Raw genomic sequence first — 7,647 nt, 5'->3', positions numbered from 1 at the left:
AGAAATTATTTTGAACATAGCAACCATGGTCATTTTTTTATGCACACAAAAGCCAGTTGTAGGAGTGGTTTACACCACTCAACAACAAAAGCCAGTTGTAGGAGTGGTTTACACCACTCAAAAAACATGAAGTGAGGGGCATACATCATCTCATTCTGGCCAATCACATCACTTCTTCAATGATTGTGTTTACACACTAATAATACTATTTACACACCTGTGAGTACAGGTAGTACCGCCCATCCTGAGGCACCCGCAGCTTCCATTGACAGGGACATGTTGTGCAGGTGAGCTCCGAAGCTCTGATTGGCCCACGAGCGGACCACGTGGCGACACGATTGGTGGAGACCTGGTGTCGGAATCGGATACGGCGGGAAACCTGAATGAAGGGGGGAGAGAGAGAGAGGACACGGGTGAGTGAGTGAGAGAGGACACGGGTGAGTGTGTGTGTGAGTGTGAGAGAGAGAGAGAGAGAGAGAGAGAGAGAGAGAGAGAGAGAGAGAGAGAGAGAGAGCTAGAGACAGAGAACAAGAGAGAGAGAGACAGAGATCTAGACAGAGAGAGAGAGAGAGAGAGAGAGAGAGAGAGAGAGAGAGAGAGGGAGAGAGAGAGAGAGCTAGAGACAGAGAACAAGAGAGAGAGAGACAGAGATCTAGACAGAGAGAGAGAGGAGAGAGAGAGAGAGAGAGAGAGAGAGAGAGAGAGAGAGAGAGAGAGAGGGAGAGAGAGAGCTAGAGTGAGAGAGAGAGAGGGAGAGAGAGAGAGAGCTAGAGACAGAGAACAAGAGAGAGAGAGACAGAGATCTAGACAGAGAGAGAGAGAGAGAGAGAGAGACTGACACAGAGAGAGAGAGAGAGAGAGAGACTGACAGAGAGAGAGAGATAGGCAGACCGATCGACCCACCAACGGTTGTTGCATATCTATAAGACCTTTTGTATTCTCGAGCACGCACACGCACAGTCGCACAGTCACGCACAATTGCACACGCACACTCTCTCTTCTGGCAGAGAAGAGTTGAGTTATATAAAAAGGCTAATCTGTCGAATGTCTGTCCTCCTGGTCCAGGCAGAGAGATAGCAGCACTACGGAGATGTAAACCACGTAAACTGCCCTGTTGCGCTGCTGCGCTGCGCCGCCGCTGTGATGTCAGCCCTATGGTATTTTATATGAGTGCATATCTGGCTCTGGTCTGTGTCCCAGCAGAGGGTCTCTCTCTCTCTCTCTCTCTCTCTCTCTCTGTCAGTCTCTCTCTCTCTCTCTCTCTCTCTCTCTCTCTCTCTCTCTCTCTCTCCCCTTCACCACATTTAGATTCTCTGTCTTTCCTCACGGTCCGTCTGCCTCCGTCAACATCCATCAGCTCGCACGCCACGCTAAAGAAGACCAACAGGCTAGATGAGGCCCTTGATAATGCACATGCATGCGCACGCACGCACGCACACACGCACGCACGCACACACGCACGCACGCACACACGCAAAAACGGTATATACTCTCATTTTTGTAATCCTTGTGGGGACTTTCGGTATGTTATGGATAAACTGACGGTTCTAAAGTAATTCCCACAACAGATACTGTTTACTGTCCATCTTAGCAGAATGTTGAGGCTCTTCTGTTGCAGGCCATGTCAAGCTTTTATAGTTTTAAGTGAAAGCACTCTGTAGGAGTTTTTTGTCCATTTGTATTTTCCAAGCTGAGCGAGCACACTGACCACAACGCGTCGTAAACACTCACACATATAGTAAAATGTATAATGGGGGACATTCCACTGCTTGATGTGAACGTAAACACCAGCGTCCGTCACAAACTATTACTCTAGACCGACCAAACACGAAAACCACGCACGCCATTGTAAAAAGTAAAGCTACTTTTCTTTAACCCATTTTGGGGCGGGAACCCATTTTGGTGTTAGCATTATGTTATGCTTTAGCTATTGAAAAATAGCAGATCTACAAGCTCATAGCGCGCCACCGAGTGGCGCGCTACGAGCTTGTAGGTCTGCTATTTTTGAAAAATCGAAGAACCACTGACATAGAAACATAGCTTTTTTCAGAAAACTGTCAGGATGTAGAAGACATTTTTAGAATCTGATCTCAGGTCAAAATGGGTTAACCATTCTATTGACAAAAAGACGCCGTTCCTGAACACCGAAAGTCTCGTAAACGTCATTTTAGCCTGAATGTAAACAAATACATTCACAGAAGACACTTTTCTAAAGCATTTAGGCTGATGTAATGTCACTAAGCAACACACCCAAAATACCTCAACATGTAAAAGCCGGGAACAAGAATGTGACACCATAGCATTTACTCTAATCTCAGTTAAGCTCTAATTGCAAATGTACATGTCCATAAAACATGTTTTTCACACATTCCAAACAAAACCTAAAACCCCACCCAAACACTGGCTAATCCAGTCTGAGGCTAATGGACACGGGCGCTGTCATGAAGCTAAATGATTTTAGACATAATCTAAGAAGAATGCCATCCGTCTGTATGCCTCGACACAGATACTAGGTAATTAATTATGTAGGAAGGGGGGTGGGGGGGGGGAGAGAGAGAGAGAGAGAGAGAGAGAGAGAGAGAGAGAGAGAGAGAGAGAGAGTCTGGCTCTCTCTCTCGGTGCTGTGATGTGGTCAGGTGCGCTTCAACCTTGGATGTCTGAATTTCTAATCTAAAAAGTTTCGTTCCAAAAACGTAATATGAAACAGAGTGTATAGCCTCTGGTGAAAATGTTAATGTTTATTATCAGTAGCACAATTTATGGGTTCACAAGTTCGACACACTGTAGCATCGTTCATGGCTTTGCTGAAAGACGACAACCCACCACAAGAGCACTGGCTTTTATTTGATTTTTATATCACTGTTTTTTAAAATGTACAACCCTATCTCTACGGGGGAGAGGGATGGACTATGTGTGTGTTTTCCAGTTGGATCATAAATCAAACATACTTCGCTTATAGTTGACAGGACAGGAGAGTTCGTTAGCGCCTGCCCTGCATCGAACAACTTGTGCTTTCATGGATTGTTTTCCCCCCGAAGCCAAAGCATCTGAAATCCAGGCCGTAGTCTAATCTCAATGGAGCTGTAGTGTTGATTTAATCGACAATTTTGTCAACAAACTAAAACTAGACTAAAATGCTAGGGGGGACTAGTGGAGAAGAGATCCAGTAGAACTAAATGGAGTAGAGATCCAGTAGAACTAAATGCTAGGGAGGGACTAGCGGAGAAGAGATCCAGTAGAACTAAATGTCAGGGAGGGACTAGTGGAGAAGAGATCCAGTAGAACTAAATGGAGTAGAGATCCTGTAGAACTAAATGCTAGGGAGGGACTAGTGGAGAAGAGATCCAGTAGAACTAAATGTCAGGGAGGGACTAGCGGAGAAGAGATCCAGTAGAACTAAATGTCAGGGAGGGACTAGTGGAGAAGAGATCCAGTAGAACTAAATGTCAGGGAGGGACTAGTGGAGAAGAGATCCAGTAGAACTAAATGGAGAAGAGATCCAGTAGAACTAAATGGAGTAGAGATCCTGTAGAACTAAATGCTAGGGAGGGACTAGCGGAGAAGAGATCCAGTAGAACTAAATGTCAGGGAGGGACTAGTGGAGAAGAGATCCAGTAGAACTAAATGGAGTAGAGATCCTGTAGAACTAAATGCTAGGGAGGGACTAGTGGAGAAGAGATCCAGTAGAACTAAATGTCAGGGAGGGACTAGTGGAGAAGAGATCCAGTAGAACTAAATGGAGTAGAGATCCTGTAGAACTAAATGCTAGGGAGGGACTAGCGGAGAAGAGATCCAGTAGAACTAAATGTCAGGGAGGGACTAGTGGAGAAGAGATCCAGTAGAACTAAATGGAGTAGAGATCCAGTAGAACTAAATGTTAGGGAGGGACTAGCGGAGAAGAGATCCAGTAGAACTAAATGTCAGGGAGGGACTAGTGGAGAAGAGATCCAGTAGAACTAAATGTCAGGGAGGGACTAGTGGAGAAGAGATCCAGTAGAACTAAATGGAGTAGAGATCCAGTAGAACTAAATGTAAGGGAGGGACTAGTGGAGAAGAGATCCAGTAGAACTAAATGTCAGGGAGGGACTAGTGGAGAAGAGATCCAGTAGAACTAAATGTTAGGGAGGGACTAGTGGAGAAGAGATCCAGTAGAACTAAATGTCAGGGAGGGACTAGTGGAGAAGAGATCCAGTAGAACTAAATGTCCAGGAGGGACTAGTGGAGAAGAGATCCAGTAGAACTAAATGTCAGGGAGGGACTAGTGGAGAAGAGATCCAGTAGAACTAAATGTCAGGGAGGGACTAGTGGAGAAGAGATCCAGTAGAACTAAATTTCAGGGAGGGACTAGTGGAGAAGAGATCCAGTAGAACTAAATGTCAGGGAGGGACTAGTGGAGAAGAGATCCAGTAGAACTAAATGTCAGGGAGGGACTAGTGGAGAAGAGATCCAGTAGAACTAAATGTCAGGGAGGGACTAGTGGAGAAGAGATCCAGTAGAACTAAATGTCAGGGAGGGACTAGTGGAGAAGAGATCCAGTAGAACTAAATGTCAGGGAGGGACTAGTGGAGAAGAGATCCAGTAGAACTAAATGTCAGGGAGGGACTAGTGGAGAAGAGATCCAGTAGAACTAAATTTCAGTGAGGGACTAGTGGAGAAGAGATCCAGTAGAACTAAATGTCAGGGAGGGACTAGTGGAGAAGAGATCCAGTAGAACTAAATGTCAGGGAGGGACTAATGGAGAAGAGATCCAGTAGAACTAAATGTCAGGGAGGGACTATAGTGGAGAAGAGATCCAGTAGAACTAAATGTCAGGGAGGGACTAGTGGAGAAGAGATCCAGTAGAACTAAATGTCAGGGAGGGACTAGTGGAGAAGAGATCCAGTAGAACTAAATGTCAGGGAGGGACTAGTGGAGAAGAGATCCAGTAGAACTAAATGTCAGGGAGGGACTAGTGGAGAAGAGATCCAGTAGAACTAAATGTCAGGGAGGGACTATAGTGGAGAAGAGATCCAGTAGAACTAAATGTCAGGGAGGGACTAGTGGAGAAGAGATCCAGTAGAACTAAATGTCAGGGAGGGACTAGTGGAGAAGAGATCCAGTAGAACTAAATGTTAGGGAGGGACTAGTGGAGAAGAGATCCAGTAGAACTAAATGTCAGGGAGGGACTAGTGGAGAAGAGATGCAGTAGAACTAAATGTCAGGGAGGGACTAGTGGAGAAGAGATCCAGTAGAACTAAATGTTAGGGTCCGGGAGGGACTAGTGGAGAAGAGATGCAGTAGAACTAAATGTCAGGGAGGGACTAGTGGAGAAGAGATCCAGTAGAACTAAATGTCAGGGAGGGACTAGTGGAGAAGAGATCCAGTAGAACTAAATGTCAGGGAGGGACTAGTGGAGAAGAGATCCAGTAGAACTAAATGTCAGGGAGGGACTAGTGGAGAAGAGATCCAGTAGAACTAAATGTCAGGGAGGGACTAGTGGAGAAGAGATCCAGTAGAACTAAAAGACAAGTCATTTTATGTCGCACTCGGGTGTTGCACAAATAGCAGATCTACAAGCTCACAAGGCGCCACGCGCCGCGTTGTGAGCGACTATTTTCAGCATTCAACCAAGTGTAAAATCTGCCATTACGACGAAATCAAGGCCTGCCAAAATATATAGAGAGAATATACTTCCCATTGTGTCTCTATAGACTGGAGAGTATTCCACAGGGCTAGAACAGAACACGCACGCACGCACGCACGCACGCACGCACACACAGACAAACCTCTCACCTTGAGCACTGGTGTCTCGAAGGGTCAAGTGGGCCGATGGCCTCTGGGGCAGCGAGGTCATGACCTTTGACCCTGTGCCATTGAAGGTGCGAGGCATCGTTCTGGCCTCTGGGAGAGAGAGAGAGACAGGTAGAGAGATAGACAGGTTAGTATGACATTGTGTGTGTGTGTTAGTATGACATTGTGTGTGTGTGTGTGTGTGTGTGTGTGTGTGTGTGTGTGTGTGTGTGTGTGTGTGTGTGTGTGTGTGCGCGTGTGTGTTTATTACTCACCGATGAAGGTCTGCTTGGAGATAATGTTCTCTGTAACCTGAAAGAGAAGCAAAGAACTGTGAGTGACAGGTGAGATTATTATGACATCATCATCATCATCATCGCCGCCACAGCTTTTTCATTCATCTCTCTCACACTCTTGCACGTACATAATGTACTGTATAAACAGCACGCACGCACGCACGCACGCACGCACGCACGCACGCACGCACGCACGCACGCACGCACGCACGCACGCACGCACGCACGCACGCTATGCAATTACGTAAGCATGAGTGGCTTATTGTTGGAACTTTTTATCGGTGGAGAACGATACCGACGGTATCGACCCCAGAACGTTGTAGTCCAGACTAAAAGTGAGTGCTCTACTGACTGACTGACTGACTGGGCTAGCCGGAGGTAGCCGGACACTATGCATTCACACTCAATAAGTCTCTCCCTCCCTCTTTCTCTCACAAACCACAGACCTACCGTGGGTCTGTGTCTACCCCCCCCCCCCCCCTCCCACACCACACACACACACGGGTCTGTGTCTATCTCCTTGTTCTCTCACTCCATCCCCCCCCCCCCGCTCAGACCTGTCTGCTCAGCGTTTCTGCTTCTCATCAGTAGAGCTTTATATCTTTTCATCACTCCTCCTCTCCTCATCTCCATCACACCTCCCTCCCTCTCAGCCGTCCATCCCTCCCTCCGTCTCATCCCTCTGTCTCTTCCCTCCATGATCATCTCCATCACTCCTCCTCTCCTCATCTCCATCACACCTCCCTCCCTCTCTCTCATCCATCCCTCCCTCCCTCCCTCCCTGTCATCCCTCCCTCCCTCCCTCCCTCTCAGCTCCTCTCATCCCTCCCTCCATCATCCCCAAAGAACCAAACATCACAAAAGAGGTAGTGTTTTGTTGGGCCAGTTTTAAACCCTATATATACACACACACATATATATATATATTTATATATATTTCCTGGCATGACGAATTATAGCGGAAAGTGGTTATCTTGTAGAACTGCTAATTGCGGCATTTAAAAAAAATACACATACAATAAGAGATGTAGGGGGAAGAGGAAGAAGCCCAAAATAGAGACGCCATGCAGGGTAAAAACAAGCATGTGGTTGTCAAGGAGGAACAGAGTCCAGACATCACGGTCAGTAGAAGGCTGGACTCATGGCCAGAGGGCTGCTATAGTCCAGAATGTGAACCCGGACATGTTGAGTACACCAAGGTTTTTTTGATCCCACGATTTTGTAACCCATTTTTCACCCCTGTGTCAATTATCTAATGTGATCCTGGGCTCTACACACCCTCCGCCAACCTAGTCCCCATATATGGGGACATGGGGAGAGCAACGGACTTGAACTCATGCTTCATGCCTGAGTGTCCAAGTTGCTCCTTTACACCAGACAGGGGGGAGTTTCCCTGGTTGGACGTAGCGCGTGGAAGGAACACGTTATTCCAACCAGTTCCTTTCCCCTCCATCAGGTCACCCCGGCTGGCCAGGGGGAGGCAATTTAGAGACCAGGATTACTGCATGTCTTTTTGTGAGGGTACCTACTCTAGGGGACACGGGGAGAACATGCAAACTCCACACAGAAAGGCCCTTTCGCC

At 47.0% G+C, this 7,647-nt stretch overlaps 1 pseudogene across 1 annotated transcript; it reads right to left on the bottom strand.

Moving 5' to 3' along the window:
• Nucleotides 1-217: 217 nt before the first annotated feature.
• LOC306918376 lies at nt 218-6,800 on the bottom strand (annotated as a pseudogene). Its single transcript has 4 exons — nt 6,678-6,800; nt 6,045-6,081; nt 5,773-5,880; nt 218-379 (listed from the first exon to the last, which is right to left on the bottom strand). The product of its transcript is annotated as an uncharacterized misc_RNA (transcript).
• Nucleotides 6,801-7,647: the final 847 nt, after the last annotated feature.

The sequence above is a fragment of the Electrona antarctica genome (genome assembly GCF_951216825.1).
Source record: "Electrona antarctica genome assembly, contig: scaffold_1766, whole genome shotgun sequence".
In the NCBI taxonomy this organism is placed as follows: domain Eukaryota; kingdom Metazoa; phylum Chordata; class Actinopteri; order Myctophiformes; family Myctophidae; genus Electrona; species Electrona antarctica.
Note: the sequence above shows the minus strand (reverse complement) of the source record. Positions and strands in the feature narration are given on the sequence as shown.